General features: G+C 44.8%; 1 protein-coding gene and 1 non-coding gene across 2 annotated transcripts in view; one reads left to right on the top strand and one right to left on the bottom strand.

The window, feature by feature from the left end:
* LOC110285462 (polycomb group RING finger protein 5) overlaps positions 1 to 24,499 on the bottom strand; it is a 107,318-nt gene that overhangs the window by 69,141 nt on the left and 13,678 nt on the right. The gene's annotated exons all lie outside the window — the stretch shown is intronic.
* Positions 1,071 to 1,174, top strand: LOC115030036. Its single transcript, XR_003835628.1, has one exon. It is a non-coding gene; the product is annotated as a U6 spliceosomal RNA (small nuclear RNA).

Below are 24,499 nucleotides of genomic sequence, written 5' to 3'. Positions count from 1 at the left end.
ATGTTTAAGTAGTTTTACAATACTTGTCCAGTCAAATTCCAGTTCTATGTAACAAAATTTTATGTTGCAAAACTTTAAGTTACAAATACTCACTATGTACTAGTGAGGGAATGAGACAAAGGGGCTCACAGTTGACAACACTAGTAAAGATACATCCCACATCTCCTAAGTTCAGGTACTTACAAGGATACATTGTTGTCTGTGCCATAACTCCTGCCAAAAGTCTATCTTGACTCTAACAATAGGGAAATATAAAGCAAGCCCTGGCAAGGGCCACTTAATGAAACAAATGACATAAGCTTTAGAAAAACAATAAAAAACAAATACATACTAGAAAGCTTAAAGTAATGGGACAACCAAGTACAATGTGTAATTCCGGGTGGGCTCACTGACTTCAACTGTTGTTGCTGTGTTTAGACAGGGTGGGCACAGGATAGAAGGATGTGCACACTGAGCTAGCTGTGCTGTGTCCTTGTTACAATCCCTGAACATGACACGGAGTCTCCTTCTTAGGTGATAAAATTAAACGTGACATAAACAGCTGCGAGAATTATACAGGGAAACACTGAACAGAGAGGTACAGAGGGTATGGTGGTGTGGGGGGCAAATGGTGAATAGCGGGGAACACGGACTTCCCTTTGCAAAGCTCTTGCGACTCTTCCATGGGCTTTGAGTATGTCAAAATAAAACTTGGAAAGATTCAACACCAAAAGGGGCAAGACAAATGGTGCCCCACCCCCAGGCTTCTAACAGAGAAATCTAAGCACTACCAGAATCACCCTCCACACTGGCAGACTGATCATGACACAGGCCCAAAAGGATCCCTTCTGTAAATACTTTTCTAAGGAGCAACGCTCTTTCCAGCCAAATTCTCAGTCCTCAGCACAGGACACACAGCTGAGAACCAGGCTCCCTGATTGGTGGAATTTACAGTGTGATGGAAGAAAGCAGAAAATACGGAATGTAAGTCCGGTAGCAATAGCCGCTATCTATAAAGGAAAGGAGGACCAAGGGGAACTTTGGGGGAATGGAGTGACATGTTTAAAAGGGAGGTAAGGGCTCACTTGCTTGCTCACTTCAGCTGCACAAATACTAAAACTGGAACAGTATAGGGAAGATGACACGGCCCTTGTGCAAGAACGACACACAAATTTTCCAAGTGTTCTACTCATCTTTTTAAAGGGGAGGGGTTAAAGGACTCTAGTCAGAGCACACTTGAACAAGACCTGAAGGAGTTAAGGTACTCAGCGCGCAGGTAGTGGGGGTGGGGGGTGGGGGAGGTGGCAGGAAATGAGCACAGAGCAAGGCCTAAGCAAAGAGCTGAAGATAGAGTCTTCAGGCTGAAACAGACAATAGGGGATAAAGGTCGCAGGGCCAGTCCTAGCTCCCTGCTGAGACACTGTTCTTTGTTCTGATCCCTGGATAGCTGTCTCCCATCCTTCCCATCTAAGCAGCATCCCGTTTGTTCTAGACACCAGCACAGCAGAGCCCTAAGGGCTCAGTCTCCTCTGAGCAGAGCCTCTACAAGGCTTTCCCTCACAACCTACCAGTCACCTCAGGAGATGCCTTCTTCATACACTCACTCCCCTTTTCTGTGATACTTTTTAACCCTTCAACACTCCCCTCCCCCAAGGTTCTCTTTGGAAATTACGTTTGTTCTATAAGTGTCTAGTTGAGGCTGGTTAGCTGGTGGTGTTACAACCTCCAGGGTTTCTTTTCATAGAAGCAACTTTCCTTCCAGGACTTGACAGGGGCACCCACATCTCCATTCTCTGTTGATACAACGTGTGCTTCTTCTAGATGTGAATTAAGCTCTGCAGCCAGAGACAGTGTCCTGCTTGCTCTTTGTAGTGATGGGTCATGCAGAGCCAGACACCTAGCAATTCTTTGATACCAACGGGGCTGTTTTATACCCCTGAGATTAAAAAGCCAACTTCTTATTAATCTGATAGGAGTTACCGAAGTGTTGACACAACATGTCCTCCAGTTGTTGTTAAGCATAAACACCCCACTAGGGATTCTGGTAGAATCTAGTACACAGTGCGTGGGGGTGAGGGTGGGGGGATTGCATGCCCTTAAAACCCCTTTGGATCTTGATCATGATACGGTCAGCCAAACATCATCTAGGTATGTGGACTGTCAGTAAAAGACTACCAATAGTGACTTACAACATTATTTCTATAGGAAGAATGAGTTTGGAGCTCGGCTCAAATAATTAACTTATCAATAAACTTTGGCGTACAGACTTGCAAATTTGGAATACTAGCATCTGTGACTGTGGGTATATTCTCCATAGATTATTTGCGACAGGCATAGAGTGCCATGGCTGCTGTGTAGAAGGGTGGCAGACACTGGTTTTATAGTTGTTGGACTAAACATATTACAGATTTAAAATGTCCAGTAGTTCGGAAATTGTCAGCATTATCGGTACATAGTATCTGAGCTCAAGACAGGGCAGCATGGAGGATCAAAGAAGCAAAGACTATGACCAGTGTAGTGATTCTAGTGGGGACAAAAAGGGTAGTTCTGATGCTATAAAAATAACAGCGTGTGTAGCTCTAGTCTCACCGAACAGTTAGGGCATAACCTGAATGCACAAAACCTAGTTTAATCACAAACACTGTTGCCTATGCAACACAGTTACAAATTTACTAGATAGTTCACAGATTGCTCTATACGTGGTTCACACATTCGGAATGTTAGGAACATCACCATTTCTAACATTTTATGGAGAAGTTTAAACCTGAAGCTCAAGGAAAACTTGCCACATTGTATCCAGATAGCAATATTCAATTCATTCCTTGAACTTGCTGACTTATAGATCACTGGTTCCAGAGAGGAAACTGCTGCAGCTAAAGCAGCATGGAGTTTGAAAGAGAAAGTGGTGAGAGGGAGGTGGGGGGCAGGGGGAGGGTCAGCACAGCAGCAGTAAATTAGTAGTGGGGGTGGGATGGGGGTTCAGTTCTGTATCACTGATTTTTACCCTCTGGGCTATTCATCCCTTTAGCACTTTCTGGGGTCCCATGCTTGTCATCTAAGACTCCAGAGACCCAAACCGCACCTGGGGAAATGGCTCCACCACTGATTTCACACCCAAATGCTCCTCGCTTTTGGTGATTTTCAAGCAGGGTAATTTTTAAAATGCTGTAAAGAATAGGAGCATCTGCTACAGATGACCAGCGAGAGATGTCGTGTTAGTCAGGGTTCTCTAGAGTCACAGGGCTTATGGGTAGTCTCTATACAGTAAGGAAATTTGTTGATGACTTACAATCTGCAGTCCAACTCCCAACAATGGTCAGCAGCAGCTGTGAATGGAAGTTCAAGGGTCTAGCAGTTGCTCAGTCCCACAAGGCAAGCAGGCGAAGGAGAGAGAGAGTAAATCTTCCTTCTTCCAATGTCCTTGTGTAGGTCTCCAGCAGAAGGTGTAGCCCAGCATAAAAATGTGTGTCACCATGACTTTAATCCCAGATGACCTTGAACTCAGAGATCTCCCTGTCTTAATCTTCAGGGATTCATAGCCACTATGCCTCAAGATCTCCATGCCAATATCCAGGTTAGAAACTTGTATCTCCCAGCCTCCAGATTAGGATCATTGGTGAGCCTTCCAATTCTGGATTATAGTTCATCCCAGATATAGTCAAGTTGACAACCAGGAATAGCCACTACAGACACTTACTGTGCTTTTACGATGCTAAAAGCATGGAGAGGCCCTGGACTAATCCGGCTCAGCACTTGCAGCATTCAAAATCATCTAGAACCAAGTGCCAAAGTTGTCCCTTGTTTTGTGGCACACTATTAGCAGTGAGAGTTATCCAGTCATCCCATGATTCTCTAGAGGACTGCCTACCATCTGTAGGAGTTGCCTGGGGTGCAGTGGAGAACATATAAACAGGCCCAGGTTCTCAAGGAGCTCACGTTCATGAAGAATTAAGTATTAATTAAATTAATATCTGCTAAGTAAATACTAGGTAAGGGAATCTAAATTAGGGAGCATGAACTTCCATTTTTCTTGTTGTTCTTGTTTTTGTTGTTATTATTATGTATGTATGCAGATGATGATGATGATGATGAATGGATGAAGGTGTCCTGACCATTATGTATGCGTGGAAGTTAAAGACAAATTTTCAAGAGTTGATTCTCTCTTTCCGTCACGGTTCCTGGGATCAAGTTCAGGTTGTAGGGTCCATGTAGCAAGTGCCTTTACCTGCTGGGCAATCCTGCCGGCCTTGGAGTTAAGATTTCTAACCAAAGATGAGACTACAATTTTTTTTTTAATAAAAGCCTTAAGTCTGAACTAAGTTTAAGTGGGTAAATTCAGTATGTCGACCAGTACTGGAACTGATCTGTGTAAAGAGTGGGCAGCTAGCTTAGTGGCTACACCTCAGAGATAAAGGGAGTGAGTGTTAAGTTCAAGGCCTGTCTGGACTACATGATCAGACTCTATTGCTTAAAAATAAAAACAGGTGCCAGGCCTGGTGGCGTACGCCTTTAATCCCAGCACTCGGGAGGCACAGGCAGGCGGATTTCTGAGTTCGAGGCAGGCCTGGTCTACAGAGTGAGTTCCAGAACAGCCAGGGCTACACAGAGAAACCCTGTCTTGAAAAACCAAAATATTAAAATTAAAATTAAAAAATAAATAAATAAAAATAAAACGGGGCTTAAAAATGGGCAAGAAATGTTTGCAAACTAAACATCATTTTTTATTTTATTTTAGTTTTTTTTTGGGGGGAGACAGGGTTTCTCTGTGTGTAGCTGTTTTGATAAGGCAGCTGTTTTCCGTCATCCCTGCTTCTGTAACTAACCCCAATAAAACTCACTGCTCACTAAGCTGGACTCTGGGGGGATCTTTTATGGAGTGGGCAGACTTCTGTGTGTCCTGTCTCCCCAGGGAAAGTCTCTCACATAACAGAGCAAGATCTGAATCACACAGAAATCTTTAATAGGTACCAATCTACATAGAGCATCTGATTATTTTGCAGATTCAGGGTTCTACTTAATGGCCAACAAAAACTTAGACAAAAACGGACATTTTCTTAAGTATGTCCAAAGCATATGTAACTGTTCCAGGATAACACAGAGAAAACATGCAACCTCCACCCCAATCTAACCTCCACAGCAGCCCACCCCCACCTCTCTTGAGGGCTGTATCATTTTTCTAAACATTTTAAATATGCAACACAATCCTGGCTGCTCCAAACTTTCCCATACGGGGCTGATCTTGATAGCTGTATGCTCTAGAGCCGTGGTTCCCAACCTTCCTAACGCTGCGCTCTGGTGATTCCCCAACCATAAAACTATTTCATTGAATCTTCATAACTGTGATTTTGCTACTGTTATGAATTGTAATGTAAATATCTGATACTGCCGATGGTCTTAGGGGGGTGGAGACCCACCGCTCGAGAACCACTGCTCTAGAGACTCAACTGAGCCAGTAAAATCATACAGAGGTGGGCATTTAGACCTGACCCACAAAAGGAATGCAAAAGTCCTTTGGTTGTTTTGTTGTTGTTGTTGTTGTTGTTTTGGCTCGTTTGCTTTCTTTCTTGCTTTCTGCTGCTTATTTGCTGTCTAGATGGAGACATCAGAAAACCTGCTGCTTGCCTGTTCGCCCTGCGCTGCTTCCCGTCTTTTCTACCAACACCTTTCCTTGCTGCGTCCTTCCTTTGGCAAAAATCCCCTGTATGAACACTTTGCCACCCTTGTGGCAAAGTGTGAGCCTTCCGTACAAAACGTGCAGACTGGAAGTCACTTCCATAGTAAGTACTGCGCGACAGGTACATTCACGGTGCTTCTCTCTCCATCCACCTTCCTTCGTACCAGCATCAAGCACCTCACAAAGATTAAAAAGTTAGCCTCTATTAGCTGAAGGCACTTAAGTGACAAAGCGAAAAACCATATCTTCTCAATAGCTTATAGGAGAAAAAAAAAACAAAAAACAAAACAACAACAACAACAACAAAACTCCTGACTCTGTATTATACATTATACCAAGATTCTTAATTAACAAGAAAGATGGGTGTCATGAAGGACCAAAATAGGTGCTAACAACGAGTTTACAAAATGTTATCTTTTTTAATCTTTGCAGAAATCCTATGAACTAATTTGTATTTTAGCCCCCCCCCTTTCTGGATGAATAAACTGAACCACAAAATGAAGTTCACTTTCCTAAGGTCACAATGCTGGTGAGGCTCAAATTCACCGTACTAAAACCTTTAGAGTTCACAGGCTTAAGCCCTAGACTATGTGAAAGAAGTCGACAGAAAATCATATTTAAAAAAAAAAAAAAAACCACACACATCACTACCACCTCCTGCCCCTCCACCACAATCACACTTACACAGCGTGCTTACATAAATCATTGTTCTGAACGCACAACGATGCCAAAACTTACTTCTTACCACAACCTAGCTGAGTAAGTGTGACTACTTCAGAGTTTGCAGAAACTGAACTCACGTTTTTGTTCAAGGTCACAGTACTAATGAGATGCACGATGGGATGGGATGTAGTCTGGGGCATCCTGGTCCCCATGTCCAGAAGCCCCGACTCTAAGCGGCTGCTCACCGAAATCCGGAGAGCACCAGGCAGCCTGGGGCATCTGCTCTTCAGAACCTCGGAGGCTGGAGAGTGCCACCTCAAAGCGCAGAGCCAGAACTAACCCAAAGTCACCACGAACAGACCAGAAGGTTTTCATTCAGCCTTGATAAGAAGGCAAAAAGGTAACACACTTGAGCAAAGGTTCATCCAAGATGACACTTTAAAGAGAGAAGGATTTTTTTTCTTTCTGGAAAACTCAGTCAATTCAGAACCGAGAAGCTATTAGAGTGTCTTCTTACAAATCCTTCTATAGAAACTGGTTTTGTTCTTGCAGCATCGGGGTTTCTTAGAATTCCCTTGGGGGGCTGTGGGTAGTTGGAGGAGGAGGAACAAAAAGAGAGGACCTTGGTCCCTGACTTCACTTTCAAATAAGCGGCTCCGCTGATGTATTTTACATGCTGGGCTTCCCCTTGTGTTTTTCGATGAGATTCTGGTCTAAGCCGGCAGCCCTCCTCAGCTGTGATGCCTTCCCACCTCTTCACCTCAGTATTTCTCCTTTTGCTTCTTGCCTGCCACGTCTACCCATGACCATGCTCTGGTCATTCTCTCACCTGACCCTCCCATTCCTCTCCCTCCTGTCAATCATCACGAGCTAATGCTTACTACGTGGAAGCTCTGGTTAGATATTTGTGTATCCGTTGCGATGTGGAGTAAATACTCCAGGGAACTGAGTTCTGTTACATCAATCCCATTCTCAGAGCAGGAAACCAAGGCTTCATTTGCCTACTGCCCAATGAATTCTCACTAGATACGTAATGGAGACACTGAAAATCTAGTCAGCCCACTCCAAAGGCCCAGCAGGCTACCCTACCCTTCACACACTTCAATACTGTTCCAGTTCCCACTGGGATTTTGTTCAAGACTCAGTCTGTTGAGAACAGAAGACCAATAGGAAGAACCTTTCTCTCTGGCACAGCTTTTCCAGCAAGACCTGGACACCACTGAGCACTGCCTGTCACAGCACAGCAGCATCTGCTCGCAGTGCTGAGACTGTTGGATCCGGTCTCCCCTTGTTGCCTGGACACCACTGAGCACTGTAGTCCATGTCACAGGGCAGCAGCATCCCCTGTTGCCTGGACACCGCTGAGCACTGTAGTGACTGTCACAGGGCAGCAGCAGCCCTTGTTGCCTGGACACTGCTGAGCACTACAGTCTATGTCACAGGGCAGCAGCATCCCTTGTTGCCTGGACACCACTGAGCACTGTAGTGCCTGGTCACAGCGCAGCAGCATCTGTTCGCAATGCTGTGACTGTTGGCCAGGTCTTCCCTCATTAGAGCAGTTCTCAGAAAGAGACCACATTCCCTGCTCTGGGCACAGAGCAGGAAGATGTTTAATAATCGATGTGAAGAGCCTTTGTAGGTAGTCGGGGCATCTGCACTCTAGCTTTGACCAAACCTCTGAAACAGGTGCTGTCACTGCCCCATCCCCAGCTTCCTCAAGAGCTCACATGGAAGGAGTTTTCTGGCTCTGGGAGCAGGCTAGGCTATCCTGAGAAGTTAACCTTGCACAAAGATGGTCCAGCACTGCTCCGGGTAAATGCAGCACTACAGTCTCACTGGACGGAGTTTTCTTAAGTCCAGGACCCTGCTTTAGATAGGGGTGGTTGTACTGCAGGAGTCTTGGCTGTGTACCCACTGTGAATCCTGCCAGGGATCCTGGTCTGCAGACAGAGTAAAAACGCTGGTGGACCTCAGGACAGTCTCAGGCGGGGACAGGTGGGCAGATAATCCAAAATGTCTAGGTTTCCTTTCCACGGGAGTGGGGGAACTTTGGAGAATGGAGACTTGTCTCTGGAGTGGCCTGAAGGGACTGGGTTCCCAGAGTGCACAGCAGAGATGCTTTTCTGGAATTCACCCTTCTTGAGTGACTTTTCTCTCTTCATCCCATTTCCATACTTGCAGTGTTTCGGGGAGGGAGTGTGTGATGGTTTGTATATGCTCGGCCCAGGGAGTGGTACTATTAGAAGGTGTGGTCCTGTTGGAGTGGGTGTGGCCTTGTTGGAGCAGGTGTGTCACTATGGGTGTGGGCTTTAAGACCCTCATTTTAGCTGCCTGCAAGTCAGTATTCTGCTAGCAGCCTTCAGTTGAAGATGTAGAACTCTCCGCTCCTCTTGTACCATGCCTGCCTGGATGCTGCCATGTTCCTGCCTTGATGACAATGGGCTGAACCAGTAAGCCAGCCCCAATTAAATGTTGTCCTTATATGAGTTGCCTTGGTCACGATGTCTATTCACAGCAGTGAACCCTAACTAAGACAGGGTGTCTCAAGCTTTTGTGATAGGAGGGGGTAAGGGAGTCTGTGCTATGGAAAGCCACACTAATTACCTTGTCACCTCACTTCCTCATTTGCCAGACAGGATGGCTCCATAAGTATCTCTAAGGCTTCATCAATGACACCTACAAAAACTTCAGTAGCAAACTAAGACTGACCATAAACTTTATTTTTTTCCTAAAACAAACAAACAAACAAACAAACCAAAAAAACCTCATTTACTTTTACTTTGCATGTGTGAGTGTTTGCCTGCATGTATGTTTTATGTACTGCATGTCTGCCTGGTGCCCAAGGAAGCTAGACTAGGGTATACGATCCCCTGGAACGGGAGCTAAGGATCACTGTGAGCTACCATGTGGATCCTGGGAACCAAACCTGGGTCCTATGGAAGGGCAATGTATTAGTCAGGGTTCTCTAGAGTCACAGAACTTATGGATAGTCTCTATATAGTAAAAGAATTTATTGATGACTTACAGTCGGCAGCCCAATTCCCAACAATGGTTCAGTCGCAGCTGTGAATGGAAGTCCAAGGATCTAGCAGTTACTCAGTCTCACACAGCAAGCAGGCGCAGGAGCAAGAGCTAGACTCCCTTCTTCCAGTGTCCTTATATTGTCTCCAGCAGAAGGTGTAGCCCAGATTAAAGGTGTGTTCCACCACACCTTTAATCCCAGATGAAAGGTGTAGCCCAGATTAAATCTCTTTAAACTCGGAGATTTAATCTTCTGGAATCCATAGCCACTATGTCTCAAGATCTCCATACCAAGATCCAGATAAGGATCTCCAAGCCTCCAGATAAGGGTCACTGGTGAGCCTTCCAATTCTGGATTGTAGTTCATTCCAAATATAGTCAAGTTGACAACCAAGAATAGCCACTACAGGCAGTAAGAGCTCTTAACCACTGAACCATCCCACCAGCCCCAGAGGTCACTAGTTGTTAATGAACATCCTGCATCATCTGACATGCATCATATCATCATATGTAAACGATGAGGCCTTGTTTCACCTACAGTAATGTGGAAGGTGCTCAGGGGCACAGCAGAGGCCTGGAAGCAGGGCTTTCGTGGAGTGCTTTAGGATGCAGGGATGGACTTTGCCCAGGTCACTTCCTCAAGGTGAGCAACAGGCGGTGACTGAGGCCTGACAATCACAGCCAAGTCAACAGAGGGCTAAAAAGCCATTCTAGCTCCAGACTCCCCATGAGGCTGGTAGGGCAGAAATTTGCCTAATTTCTCCTTTGGCCTCCTTACCTCCAACTCTCTCTATGAGAGAGAGAAGGGGGGGGGGCAGTTACAGAGGCCCGAGGAGGATATTAGGTATTCTGTTCTTGGGTCTCTGCCTTACTCCTTTCAGATAGGATCATGATTCCTGTCATTGAATCTGGAGCTATGAAACCTCAGTGATTCTGAGATCTTTACCCCCCTTAGGACTGGACATACACACACACACACACACACACACACACACACACATACACACACACAGCCAAGCACAGATTTTTCCATAGGTATCAAAATCTGAACTCAGCTCTTCATCCTTATACAGCAAGCAGTTATTTTCCCAGTCTTCTCCTCCCTGCCCCTCTTATACAAAGAGTGCCACCTTTCCCCTGTGAGAACCAAAGCTGTGACAAGAAAACTTTTAAGTTTACATATGAACTTCTGTGTGGAACTTTACCGACAGAGGCAGGAGGCAGAGCTGTCCTTTCTTGACGCCCTAGAACCCACAAGTGAGCTGGGGAGAAAGAGAAAGGCAGCGGGGGTTTTTAACAGAATGGAACAAGGGAGACACAAACCTGTTAGGTTTGGGGTGCAGTTTCAGTTTCTGAACAAAGCAAGAAGTACGTGAAAGGTCGGCTGGTAGGGCCAGTGAAACTGAAAGCAGAGAACACAGCTGAGGTGGCCAGAGACGATGACATAAGAGAAACATCTGAGGAGAGCTAGACCCAGCTCCCTGGCAGGCAACACAGTGGGTACACAGCCAAGACTCCTGCAGTACAGCCACCCCTATCTAAAGCAGGGTCCTGGACTTCAAAAAACTCCGTCTGATCCACAGAGTTTGGGCCACGAGATGAGAGGCCAAATGTCATGTGGAAATTCCCAGTTAAGTGCAGGGTTGAATTGGTTCTACTGTGGAGCCCAGGGGGGATCCCCTGGGTGCTGCCACCAGAAAGGACCTTTACAGTGAGTCTTCCTGACAGCTGAAGGGCAGGGAGGGGCCTGGGCTCCTGGTGACAGTCAGCCTTGCTCTCTGGAGGGAAAGCTGGTCATGGCCATAGCTTTGCTTATGGTCAGCTCCTCCACTGCACTGTGACCAAGAGGTTGGAGGTGTGGCGAGTTAGAGGCACTGAAGTGACTGATACTTAAGGTGATAAGCTGTGGAAGAGTCTAGAAGAAGCCAAAGGGGTTGGTTTTACTTGAAAGAGGGTGGCCCCACCGAGAGAAGGAAAGTATCAGATGCCAGGACAACACACATCCCAAGGTGGCGCTGAGAACGGGCAGAGGGGTCAACTCGCGTAGGGCCCTCTGGCTTCTACTTTAAGATGGAAATAGTTGGGTAGAGTGACATAACCTGACATCCCTGCAGCCCTCTGTTACTCTTTAAATGTGAAATGTCTCCTCCAGGTTCACGTTTGTGCACTAGGTCCACAGTTGCTGTCGTTTTGTACTGGAAAGTCGGGGAACTTTCTGAAGCCTAGCTGGAGACTTGAGGTCACTTGGGACTTGAGGTTACAGCACCCTCTTTGAGGCTGCCTCTTCCTGACTGCTGTCACACTATAACCAGCCACTGTATGGTTCTTGTGCCACAGTGGAGTCACTCCGCTCACCATCCTGTCACCTTGCCTCCCCTGGCATGACAGACCGCGGTCCTGAATGCTGGGCCACAGTACGTTCCCCTACATTCTCTCAGTCATTCTGCCACAGCCATGAGAACAACTAACACGCTTTCTATAGGATTTACTTTCTTACAAAATATTGACTTCACAACCTGACCAACTAAACATGCTGTGAGCTCACTACCTCAACCCTAAGCATGTAGACTGTGAGAGAAGGCGCTGTTTGGCCACTGGTAAAGGAACTAACCAAGTCTCACTTATATATAATTAACACAAGGAATCAATAACACACCATCTTGGGAAGAGCCTGCGCTCCCTTCATAAATGACGGTGTGAACCCAACCCCCAAAAACAGACAACAGAGGTCTATATAACTCACTACTGTTAAGGGCAAAACAACAGAAGTTTGTATCTCTTTGGGACACTTAGATGATGTCCCCAAACCGAATTCTATTTCTCACTTCTAAAGACTGATGCCAAGAGTTAAGGGATGGACACAGGCGCAGCAGCCGTGTGGGAAGGTTCGAATGCGTGGGTTTCGTTCACAGGTCACGTGCTCAAGCAGAGTATCCAAGAGAGGCTATTGTTATAATGAGACTGAATCAAGGCAAGACGTTTGGGAGGTAGGAGGTGAGCAGAGCCTGCTCAAGGCAGGAAGGTAGCTGTGAGGAAGAACCAAAGGGTCACTGTACAGTTGCTCTGCCACCAGAGCTTTCCCTGATCCAGGTGAGTCTTGGGTGTGGCCTCTGTTTGCAAAACTGTTTGGAATTCACTGGCAAAACTAAATATGACTTCTATGTATGGATCTTTGTAATGCACCAGCAGTTTGTCACTCACCAGGCTGACCTCAAACTCAAGAGATCCACCTGCCTCTGCCTTCTGAGTGCTGGGATTAAAGGTGTGTGCTACCATAGCGGCTGACTCCTGGTTTGGGTGTCTCTTTGTAATACTTAATGAATTCACTAACTCAAACTATAAAAAAAAAAGTGACTTATGTTTTTAAGGGGGAAAAATGGAAGTAAGGAAAGGATTATTGAGATGTGATTTGAACAAAATGAATTCTTCTGTTCCTGGAGGGAGGGGAAAGGTATGTTTGGGGAGTGGGGTGGCAGCCCAGGACCAGTCGACAGATATGTCAGCAGAGCTGAGGGTCCACTCTCTCTGGAAGCAAGGCTCCACCGTCAGCCCTGTCATCACAAAATTCACAAGTCCATTGTGAGCTTAAAACTGCCATTTAACCTCACTGACTCTATCCCTTCAGTGTAAAAAGCGGGCTGCCCGTATAAATCGTATAAATCGCAGCTGCCAGGGGTTAAGTACAATAACACAGACGTCACACTTAGCACAATGCTTGAACAGCAGCAAGCCCTCAATAAATGTCAGTGCTTGCTGGGAGGCCGGCACTGCCTGTGGAGATCTTAGTTTCCACAGCCATACATCGGGGGCAGCCACCCTTGGGAAATAATATGGCATAGAGAAGTCACATCCACAGACAGGAATATGCCTGGAGAACTGGGGTATCTCATATCATTCACCAGACACGTCAACAGCCCTGTAGATGATTCCAGCCGCAAGCTTTTGAGTCTGCCCTGTGAATACCAGGTGGAACAGGGACGGGCCACACAGCCACATTCCAGACTCTGAGAAATGGTGGGAGATAACAGGTGATTATGGTTGTTTGAAGTCATCACGCCTTGGAGTGGTCAGACCATGGGGTGAGGGTGGGAGTCAGGGGTAAGATGAACAAAGAACAATAATCATAAAAACTATGTAGTCTACAACCATAGAGTTGACTCCTTCCATATGGGGGAAGTTTGAGGGCAAGGGGAATTTCAAGCTACACACACACACACACACACACACACACACACACGGGGGTGAGGGGAAGGATTGAGAATTAGTCTGTGTGTGTGATGTAGTTGGGGAAAGGAGTTCACAGGAATACATAGGTGTGCACAGGAGTGCCAATAAATCAGTTTTTCATTGAGAAGGAACTGGGTGACTGTGTGTGCCAAAAGTACTGTGTGACATTCTGTTAGGGTATTATGGAAAGTCTCTCTGAGGATGTAACACCTCTATTAAAACTTGCAGGACTGAAGCCATGGAAAGACTCGCGATAACAAGAAATAAGACATCACAATAAACGTGAAGGCCCTGCCTGGGTGGGAGGAGGCATGGAACTCTACTCTGAGTTTCCACGATGCCAGGGGTGCTCAGATCTTTTGATACACAGTACGCATGGACGGACATTGCTTAGAAAGTCAGAGCTATCAAGGACTGGGTACTGGGTACTGGGGTCAAAGGTAGACAATTTGCCTAACAAGTGCAAGGTCCCAGGTTTTATCCTCAACACACACACCAAACAAAACAAAACAAAACAAAACAAACAAAAAAGCAGACCATATCAAAACTTGAACTTTATAATGCAGATGCACGATTCGGGGCTGGGGCAACGGCTCAATGGTTAAGAGAGCTTTTTGCCCTTGCAAAAGAGCTAGGTTTGATTCCCAACAACCAAGTAGTGGCTCACAACAACCTTTAACTCCACTTCCTGGAAATCTAATACTGTCTTCTGCCCCCAGGGTCACCAGACATGCACGTGGTGAGCAAATATGCAGAATTCTCAATACACATTAAAAAAAAAAAAAACTTCTTTAAAAATTGAATGTGGGACTTGATTATGTTTTATTTGGAGTTTAGCGGTAGCACATCTCTGCACTGGGCACTCTTCAATCCCCCGAATCCCTTGGCACTTTTCCATTCCAGCTTTTATCAGTATCTCACTTCCTCTTTTCCCTCTCCTCACAATGTCCACGCTGTGAACTCAGGCACCACCACGTGGAGACGCCCACTGCGTCGTTGCGTCGTTCAGTCACATGCACCATCTTGCGGTCTTGGGACAGACTTAAGACTTCACATGGAGCGCCTGGCCAGCAGGGAATGGGAACAGAGGTATACAGATAAGGAAAGCCTCTCCATCTTATCTCCATGACTGTGGTGGCCTCCTTCAGTCAGGGCTTCCATTTCAACCTCTGTGCTTTGCTTTTCAAATCCTTCTCTTCTCACAGACTCTTGTATCCAACTGTTTACTCTATGGACTTTCTTTGGCTACTGTAATGAATTACCCAAGTTAAATTTTATTATTTTATAGTTTTATGGTCAGGTGTTGGCGGTCCTTGCCCTGGCTCTTTGCTGGAGGACACACTCACATCTTCAGGCCCAGGCCCTCCTTCCCCCATCTTCAGTCAGCAACAGTCATTCTTCCACAGCTGCCTCAGCGTCTGACCATCGCAGGAAAGTTCTCTGCTTTTAGGAATGAGTGGAAATAGAAGAGGTACCCAGATAATCTCACCTCTCCAGGTTAATTCACTGACATTCGCAACGACCCTCCCACCACCTACGATGACACAGCCACGTGTTCTCAAGACTGGGATTCGAAACACTTGAGAAGCTCTGTTCTGCCTTGAGAACCAGACTGTGTCCCCGGCTGGATGGTTGACAGACATCTCTTAGTTCGTATGTTCAAACTGACCTCCACTCCTCTCCTTAACATGACACCTGCTATCTTCTTCTCCTCCATTGTCCTCCTCCTCCCCCCGCCCCACAGGAGTATTTATTTCTGTGTAGTCCTGGCTGTCCTGGAACTTGATTTGTGGACCAGGCTGGCCTCGAACTCAGAGATCTGCTGGGATTAAAGGTGTGCACCACCTGTTTCCTTCATTTTAGCTGATAGCAGCTCCATCCTCTAGATGTTCAGGTCTGAATCTGAGCATCTTTGGCTTCTCTCCCACATGTATACATTCCAAGTCACAAAGAACAGACCATCTTTAAAATATATCTAGACTCTGGACACTTTAGTGTCTCCATTACTACTGATTTGAGCTGCTGTCACCTTTCGAGGGGAATCCTGCAGTCATTTCTAATTGCTCTTCCTGCTTCTCCCCTGGAGTCTATTTTCAGAGCAGCCAGTGAAATTATTTTTTTAAAAAAACTAAATAAGTCGATTGATTGCTTTTGTGATCAAAATGTGTAGTATCCCCGAAGCTCACTTGGAATAAAAGCCCGAGCCCTTTATGGTCTCCATCCTCCATGGAATTCCTTTTCTGGCCTCAGCCCCCACTCAACCTCTTGTCTTCTGTACTCCTGTCTCAGCAGTCACCTTGCAGCCCCTCTAACCTCCAAGCTACACCCCTTTGGGACTTGGCTCTTGATTTCTTTTTGCCTGGGGCTCTCTCTCTTGGCCAGCTCCCTTATCCTGTGGGTTTTTTATCACTGATATACCAAATCTCCAAAAGGAGGTGTGATGAGAATCAAAGAACTCAAAGAATGCCCAGTACTATCTCAGTTCTGTAGGTCGCTGTACAGTTGGGTCCTTGCCTTACATTCACAAGTGGGACCATTTTTTCAGCCCAGTGAATGAATCTTTCTCTAGCTGCTCTGGTGTTTTGCTGGGTCCCTGGTGGCAGCAAGGGGGGAAGCTTATCTATTTCCTCAAGGCTGTTGTTCCCTGTCCTTATGCTTCCCCACGGACCCCTTTATGCTGATTTGGAATCAAACCACTCTAACCTCTAGACACGTCCATCCACTAACCAGTGTGATTTTTCTCCTTTAAGGAAAATCTCCTCTTGTAAGACACTTAATTTTGATTGCATCTAGAAAGTCGACTACAGCCAAGCTCTCTGCTCCCTATTCATCTTGGATCCCTCCTTTTCCAATTTTCCTATTTCCATAGCCCTCATGGCCTTGTGAAAAACATAAAAATACTCACTATGCTTACTGAGACTCATTCTCTGCTGGCTGAGATAAGAGTGTCTGTTACTTATGACAGTATGCCAAAGACAACCTATCAGACAGCTCAATGCTTAGTTCTTCGAGGAGTGTCCTAACCTAGACTAGCTCTAAACCCATGTCTCTAGGGCTTTACTGTTGTCAACGCTTCTTTGGGTTCCAACGGTTTGGAACCACCAACCAGAAGAGATTCTGCACTGGTGGCAAAGAAGGTGAATACATTTCCTCTAAGTGTACCCCGTAACTGTTGGCAACAGCGTCTACTAGGCTTGATCATCATGGAGAAAGGGGTACAGAAGGCCTGCTGAGGGAACAGATCTAATTATAATTTCTCTGAGAATAAGAATGGTTTTTTTTTTTTTTTGAGGGGGATGGAGGAGGTGGGGTGGAAGGATGGAGGGGAAACTGTGGTCAAATGCAACATACGAGAGAATAAATTAACAAAAAGAGGCAGAATGGTTTCTTTTAGACCATTATCCAAATACAAAGCCACACAGATTGAGTTCTAGAATTCATCTTGTCTCAACGTCTTTAGAAAACAAACGGACTAAATTAGTAATAAATGTGTTCTAAAAATCCCTGTACCGAGTGCTCATTTAAAGGATCCTGAGAAATGAGGGGAAGCTGCTTAAGTTTCAAGCACAGATTGCCCCCAAGGAGCTTTTGAGACTAGAGAGAATGGGAAGGGGGAGGGCCTGGGGTGGGGGGGGGGCATGAGATGAATATGGGCGGGTTTGAGAACCAAAGGCATTTTAGAGATAAAACCCAAACTTTATAGAACACAGAATGAAGCTCAGAGAGGGTGAACAGCCATCTCACCTCACACAGCTGGTCGGTGATATGACACGTCAGATATTTCCTACTGCTGAACAAAATAGTGAGAAAACTCAAATCTCTTATCCCCTCATTGTTTTGTTGTTGCTATAGTTTTGGTTGGTTGTTTTTGTTGCAGAGTCTTATGCAGCCTAGGGCACTTCTAAGGTTGGCCTGGAATTCTTGACACTCTGTCTCTTCCTCCCAAGTGATGGGATTATAACCACCACACCTAGCTTCCTGCTGGTTCCCCTTAGGCAATGCTCATTTAATGATCGGATTCTCTACTTTAGAAGGCTACATCTATCTGGACTGCATGTTAACAGTGAGACACTGCCTGAGAGTCTTACACTTGTCCCAACTCTCGGTCAGGATGCCTCACTTCAGGGGCAGTGCTCTTGACAAGGGACAGTCCCCAAGGAGCTTGGCCATAAGTCTTGTAAAGTCACAGTGGCTCTCGGAGGGCTGCTTAGGACCCAAGGGCACAAGGGCAAACCACCCATCAGGAAGCCAGAAGGGTCAAATGCGGTATTGTCTAAATAGATTACCTAGATGCTAATGGGGAAAGATGACCAACAATGCAAGAATCTTAACAGTACTTGTATTTATAGACACAAGCTTGCTGCCCATAGAAAGACAAAAATGAAGGAAATCACATTTTAAGAGAATAAATCATATATACTTTTAATGAGACTCTCACATAACACAAAAGGCAACAGGAATTGATGTGAAATAATTTCTAAATTTATCAAGCCACCATGCACTGCATTCTGAATTCCTATCATAGGAAAAGAGAAATGGCATAGTAATGCAGACCTCTATTTAATATAAGAGGCCAGAGACTATTTGCTTGGTATTTCTCAACAGTCTTCCATTCACTATTGCGCCGCTGGTATTTTCTTAAAAAAAAAAAAATCAAGAAATTGGTTTAATAAGGGAATATACTCAGAGTGACTTATTCAATGGTAAAGCATCACTGTTAGAAGGATAAAAGTATGTATTTTTGGATCCACCAATCATCTAGCCTCACCATGGTTACAGGCTATGTTTCATAACTGTCCAGAATCACACTTGAGTCAAAATGACCTTGGTAGTAATTTGAACCAAATCTCCTATCTTATACTCAGAGAAACTAAAGCTTAAAGAGGACGGGCACATTAAGTCTCCTCACTCCAAAGGATCAATGTGGACTCATAACGCTTTATGACCTCAATGTCTGCACCCCTAAAACCTGTACACTGATATTGTAACCTCCAAGGTGAGCCTGCAGATTAGGCCTTCTGAAGGCAGTTACATCATGAGATCATAGCCACGAGATTAGTTACAGCCGAGATTCACGCCTGCCTTTACCAAAGAGAGCCCAGAGACTAGTCCATCCTCCCATTCGACACAAAGCAGAGAAACCAGGAGCCCTACCCTCACCCCAGACCAATCTGCTCACGCCTTGATTTGGGCTCCCTCGCCAGTAGAATAAACTTTTGTTGTTTGTTAATCTATCTGGCTTATGGCATTTTGTTACAGAAGCCTGATTACACTAAGAAATCACTGCAGAGGAAAAAAAGGTAGAAAATAATTACAATTTCATCTGTAAACCATAAAAAAAGTGTTTAGGTGGTTAAAATTTTCATGCATTTCCCCATGATTGAAAAGAAACTTCTCTAACTTATTTTTATAGTTAAAATTTCAATGTAACTTGAATATAGGTGGGTTCCATACTGCTTCATGTGACTCTAGGGCTTTAGACTATTTGCTTTTAACCAAACAGGCTGTACGAAAGACATCAGATAACCCATGTGGACTGTGCAGACCTCTATGAAGATTTTTGAATTCTTTTCCACCACCCCCCCAAGACAGGGTTTCTCTGCATAGCCCTGGCTGTCCCGGAACTCACTTTGTAGAGGTGGGTGGTCTTGAACTCAGAGAGGTGTCTATCTCTGCTGCCTGAATGCTTGGATTAAAGGTGTGTGCCACAACCGCCTAGCACTTTTTCTAGGTGTTTTTTTTTTTTTTAAGATTTTTTTAAAATCTCAGGTATTTAATATTTATGATAGTCTTTGCTGGGTTTCAGTTTCTCCATTTTTTGTACAGATAGGTATATATCCATATACACACACAGATATACACAGTGTTTGTATATATTTGGGAAAAATTTTTATTGACTTGTATTTGGCAGGAAAAGACAGAATAAAAATTAAATCAATGTAATTTTAGCTAAATATTTCTAAAATGGGATTGATCTTAAAACCCCAACTAGACATGTGCAGATTCTCAACACTTATCTAGAAATCTTATTCATTTGCCCGGCATTTATTATACATACTAAATAACTGTGCGTTGGGCTACAGGTTACAAACTTAACCACCACAGAATGTGAGTTATGGGGGAGACAGGTGTACCAGGCCATGGTTGTGGCACAGTAAATGTACCAACAGTAGGAAAAGAATGAAGGGAGGTGGCTAAGTACTGGGTGGATGAGGGGCAATGTTGATAGCAGTCTTTAAAAAAGGGTAATTTTGGCAAGCAAAGATAACGGGTTTCACAGGGAGGTTCCTATATGCACAAAAGCCATGACCAGAAATGGAAGGGCTTAGTCAGGTGCTGCAGAATGCAAGGAATGCGCTGTCCCCTGGTCTGCACCCATACCCCAGAGGCCATGTGCTTGATGGTCTCACTATCAGGCCACTGTCCCCCAGGTCATCAGGCATTTAACACTGTCCAGCAAGCACTCACCTCCCTTGTGCCAGCGAGCCTCCTTCTCTCCCATTGCTTTTCCAAGCAACAGGGCACGAGGATGGGAAACGTAGACCAAGCTCAGAAGGTCCTAAATGGTACTCTGTGATTTGGGCTTTATTCTCTGATTAAAGGTGGGCACAGACATAGACAAACTTTTTTTTCTAAGATAAAAGATAGAAATTGGAGGGGGGGTGGGGAAATCATTCTGGATTTCAAATAATGAGCGACTAAAGGAAGTGGCCATGAAGAAGATAAAGGTTCCCTTTGTGACTGATAGTGAAAGGGTGGAGAATCCCAACTTATAGAGACAGAAAGAAGACAGACAGACAGACAGTCAAACAGATGGATGACAGGGGATGAGAATGCATGTGCATGTACACATAAGCTTGTGTATGTGCCTTGGTACACATGTACTGAGGTCAGAAGACAGCATAAGGAAGTTGGTTCTATCCTTCCATCATGTGGGTTCTGAGGATCAAACTCAGGTCACCATGCTTGGAGGAAGCACCCTGGCACTCGGAGCCATACTGCTGGCCTCAAGAATCCCAACTTATTAACAGCACAACCATATTCAATTTTAATTCATGAACCTTGAGGTGTTGAGAGATCCGAGAAGTTGTCATTAATATGATATTAATTACTTCTTCTTTTGCAACAATAATAGAACAGCTGACTTTTGAACCCAGGCCTATGGTTTTGGGCAAGCTGAATCATCCCTCTGTCAGGAGCACTGTAAGTTCCTGAGTTTGACAATGGTCCTTCTAACAGGATGTTAAATCACCCAATTTAGGGAGAGGAGCAAGAAAACATACAGAAAATATTCTAAAACTTCCTAAGTAGTTGTCAAAGGAAACATGTAAATGATACAACTGTGGCACTGTACAAATTTCAGCAGTGCATATACTGACAAATGATCATATAGAGAGATTGTAAGATGTAAACATAGACATTTCTAAAGAAACCTCAAAGCTTCCAAGTTGTGTTCACAGTACATGGACTTCCTGATCTCATGGTGCAAGGACAGAGAACCAAGGGTCTCCTGAGCTGAGGGATACCTAATTCATATTCACTTCTCACTTCAGATCTCCTTCCTATATCATGGGGCATCCTCTAGGTACTTAAAAAAAAAAAAAAAAAGGACCATTTTTCTTCTTGGGTTTGTTCCCATGAGAGCCACACCCAGCTCATCTCCAGTGACCTCCTAGGAAGAATCTCTTCTTCACAGACGACATCCACGAAGGTTATCTAAGGCACCTCCTGGATTGCTACAGAATCGACACAGGAAAACTTTGAGCCATGACTCAGAGTCAAAGCGTGCTCATCTCGTGGCAGCAGTTTGTAGAACCCTCTTTGCATAAATCAGAGGCATGTATAGGTGACTCATATCTATCAGAATACACTTCAGGCCTTGGCCCCTCCCAGCTCAATCACTGTCACTACAGATAGGTCCAGGCGCCAGCATTTCCAAAAGCCAAAAGATGATTCTGAAGTGAACGCGAGGCTGAGACTCAGACACTAACCAGACCTTGCTAACTAATGTAGCCTGACTCCCCACCCCCACCCCCAAAGGCAGCCTTTGGGGCAGACTCTCAATCCCTTCCCTGAAGATGTTCTGCCATCCAATGATTGTGGAGCACAATCAACTGTGAAAAGCACGGGCAGACATCTCTTGTATCATTTGGGCAAACTGACCTGTGTATGTCAGGGGCAGGTCATTAAAGCAGTGTTTCTCAACCTGTGGGTCGAAACTCCTGGGTGGCGAGGGGAGGAAGGGGAATCAAAGGACTCTTTCACAGGGGTAGCCTAAGACCATTAAAAACAACACACAGATATTAACACTGTGATTCATAACAGTAGCAAGATTAGTTATGAATGAGCAGTGAAATAATTTTATGGTTGGGGTTCACCACAATATGTATTAAACGGTCTCAGTGTTAGGACGGTTAAGAACCACTGCCTTAAAGATGACACTAGCCTACTCACATTAAATATGTATAAACATAAAATAATATCCCAGCAACCGGCCTGGGCTTTCACTGACCATGGACAGAGTATCAGAAGCAGGTCCTGGTCGATTCCTTCTGTACCCGGCTCAGGCGGTGATTCTTTGCCATACTGAATGGAACCATGGAGAAAAGTTTTGTTTATAACTTGCCACTAAAGGTTTTCTCTGATGTTCATAATATTTATCTATACCACAAACATGTCTTCTTTTCCACAATTTCTTTAGCCAAGAGTCTAATGCGCCAAGGCCTCTAACCTTGGGGAAGCATGATTCTTACGACCCTTTCTTGAATATCTATCATCTTTCTTAGAGCTCCTTTGGCGGTTTCTGGTGACACCAGCTGCAGCTGGAATTGCTGTTCTTGGTGAATTCCTGGTAAACCTTAGCTGAGAGACTCAGACACACCAGGGAGACCAAGCTGGAAGGCAACCTGAGGGTGCAACCCCCGGACCCCAAAGCGGCTGCACCAAAGGTTAAGACGTAAGGATATTACAGTAAGGTCAGATCTACTTGAATTTCAATCCTAAAATCTCTCCACAGAAAATCTGAGATAAAGTCGTCCAGGTAAGAAGATTTTGCACAAATGGCCATTGGCTCTCTGACTACATATTCAAAGTGGGAAGAGGCCGCGGCGGCGGCGGCCGGGTACAGATGTTCTCGAATGCAAAGATATTTAAATACTACTTGGGTAGAGGAGTTAGCCTTCCTGCAAATGGGGAATGGGAAGTTTTTTAAGATAACTGGTTCCTTGGGGCCAGCCCAAAGTCAAACACATCAGAGTTTGGGGCTGGGGACATCATTTGGGATTTGAAAAGCTCAAAAGGTTCTTAGCAGGAAAGAGCCGTGCTGGAATCCGAGCTGTGCAGCGGATTCTAACTTCAAAGCAAACGCGTGTCTTATCTTTTAATATACACATTTCTAGAGCTTTGTATCCAGGTGAATCTCCAGTCCCCTTCTGACCACTGCATTAGCTTTTTCTTACTGATTTTAGTTTTCCACTACACTAGCCCGTGGGAATTATTTAGAAATTTAAAGTGTGCCACCACTTGCCCCCATAGGCAAACCGGACATAAACATTTTACCCGCTTCTTCTAATATTTTATTTTCTATTGCAAAACAATATGTGTAGTCTAAACCTGATTGATATATTAATTCTAGACCTTTATTAATATATTTTTCAGGTACCTTATTATATAGTAGCTTGTCCCCTTCTGTATATCTATAATAGTCCATCTTTTCTGCAGCCAAGTATGTCCAGGGACAGTATGTGGTCCATGTATCGTAATATAGCTGCACCCATTGTTGTTACCGTACTACCATAACAGCTGATGGTAGCTGGTGTTTTGACCTCCAATCCATTATTCCCCATGATTCAGCAAATAAAGAGTTAACATCTGCTCCAGCAGGGACAGATTATTCAAAACTTGCCTTTACTCCACAGAAGGTCCCTGTTCTGACTTGTCAGTGGCCTGGCTACCAGTTGGTTGTTAAATATTCTGAATATCGCCTGTAGGTATGAACACGTGATTCATCCCTTGCTATCTGAATGTAAGGGAAAGCGACGCACTTCCAAACATGTCCTTGTTCTTGCAATCCAGAGCACAACACAGGCTGGCCAGGTTCTAACCCTAGAGATGAGGGCAAGCCTTTATGGATAGCGGGCAAAGGGAGTGAGTGGGTGACATCATTCACTTCAAATGCTCACCGTGAACTGCACCACAGGAAAAAAAGTGACTAAGTTCTCCTTTAAGTTACAATTTAGAAAGTTTCTATTATATTACAGCTGTATAGACTTTATTTTTTCCTTTTGGTTTAAGACGAGGTCTTACTATGTAGCCTTGGCTGTCCTGGCACTCCCTATGTGGACCAGGCTTGCCCTGCACCCACAGATCCAAGTTCCTCCTCCCTCTGACTTCGAGTGCTGGGATTAACAGTGTGAACCGCTTTGCCCAGCTACTGGGACTTTCTGGTAGGGCCTTCCACCAATCCCACTTGACAGTTTTTCTTAACTGATAAACCCTTGGAAAGCCCCTCTGAAGGGCGTTTTACACTAGGTCTGAAGGGTAAGATTGCACAACCGTTTAGCTTTTATTTGGAAATTCATGTCAGTCTCTTTCCCGAAGCCATCCTGCTGTCTCTCTGTCTGGGCTGGCTTCCTCTAAGGCTGCTAGACTGCTTTTTTAACTGTCCTTCTGGAGTTTCCTTTGGCCTTTTTCCTTCTGTTTACATGTTACATGTTCAGTTACATGTTTCTGGAATCCCGTATGTTATTCTTCCCTGACTTATTCCCACATGTTAATATAAAAATAATACCCAGTAATATGTATCAATTAAATAGTCTTCATTTTTCTACTTCATACATACTTTGTATGGATTTTTTTTTTAATTTTTAGATTGAAAATAATATCTATTTGAATATTTTTTCTTGCCTCAAGTTTATTTGTAAAAACAGCATAGGA

Source organism: Mus caroli, chromosome 19 (assembly GCF_900094665.2).
Source record: "Mus caroli chromosome 19, CAROLI_EIJ_v1.1, whole genome shotgun sequence".
NCBI lineage: Eukaryota > Metazoa > Chordata > Mammalia > Rodentia > Muridae > Mus > Mus caroli.
The sequence above is the reverse complement of the archived record's forward strand: the minus strand, read 5'-3'. Positions and strand labels throughout refer to the sequence as shown.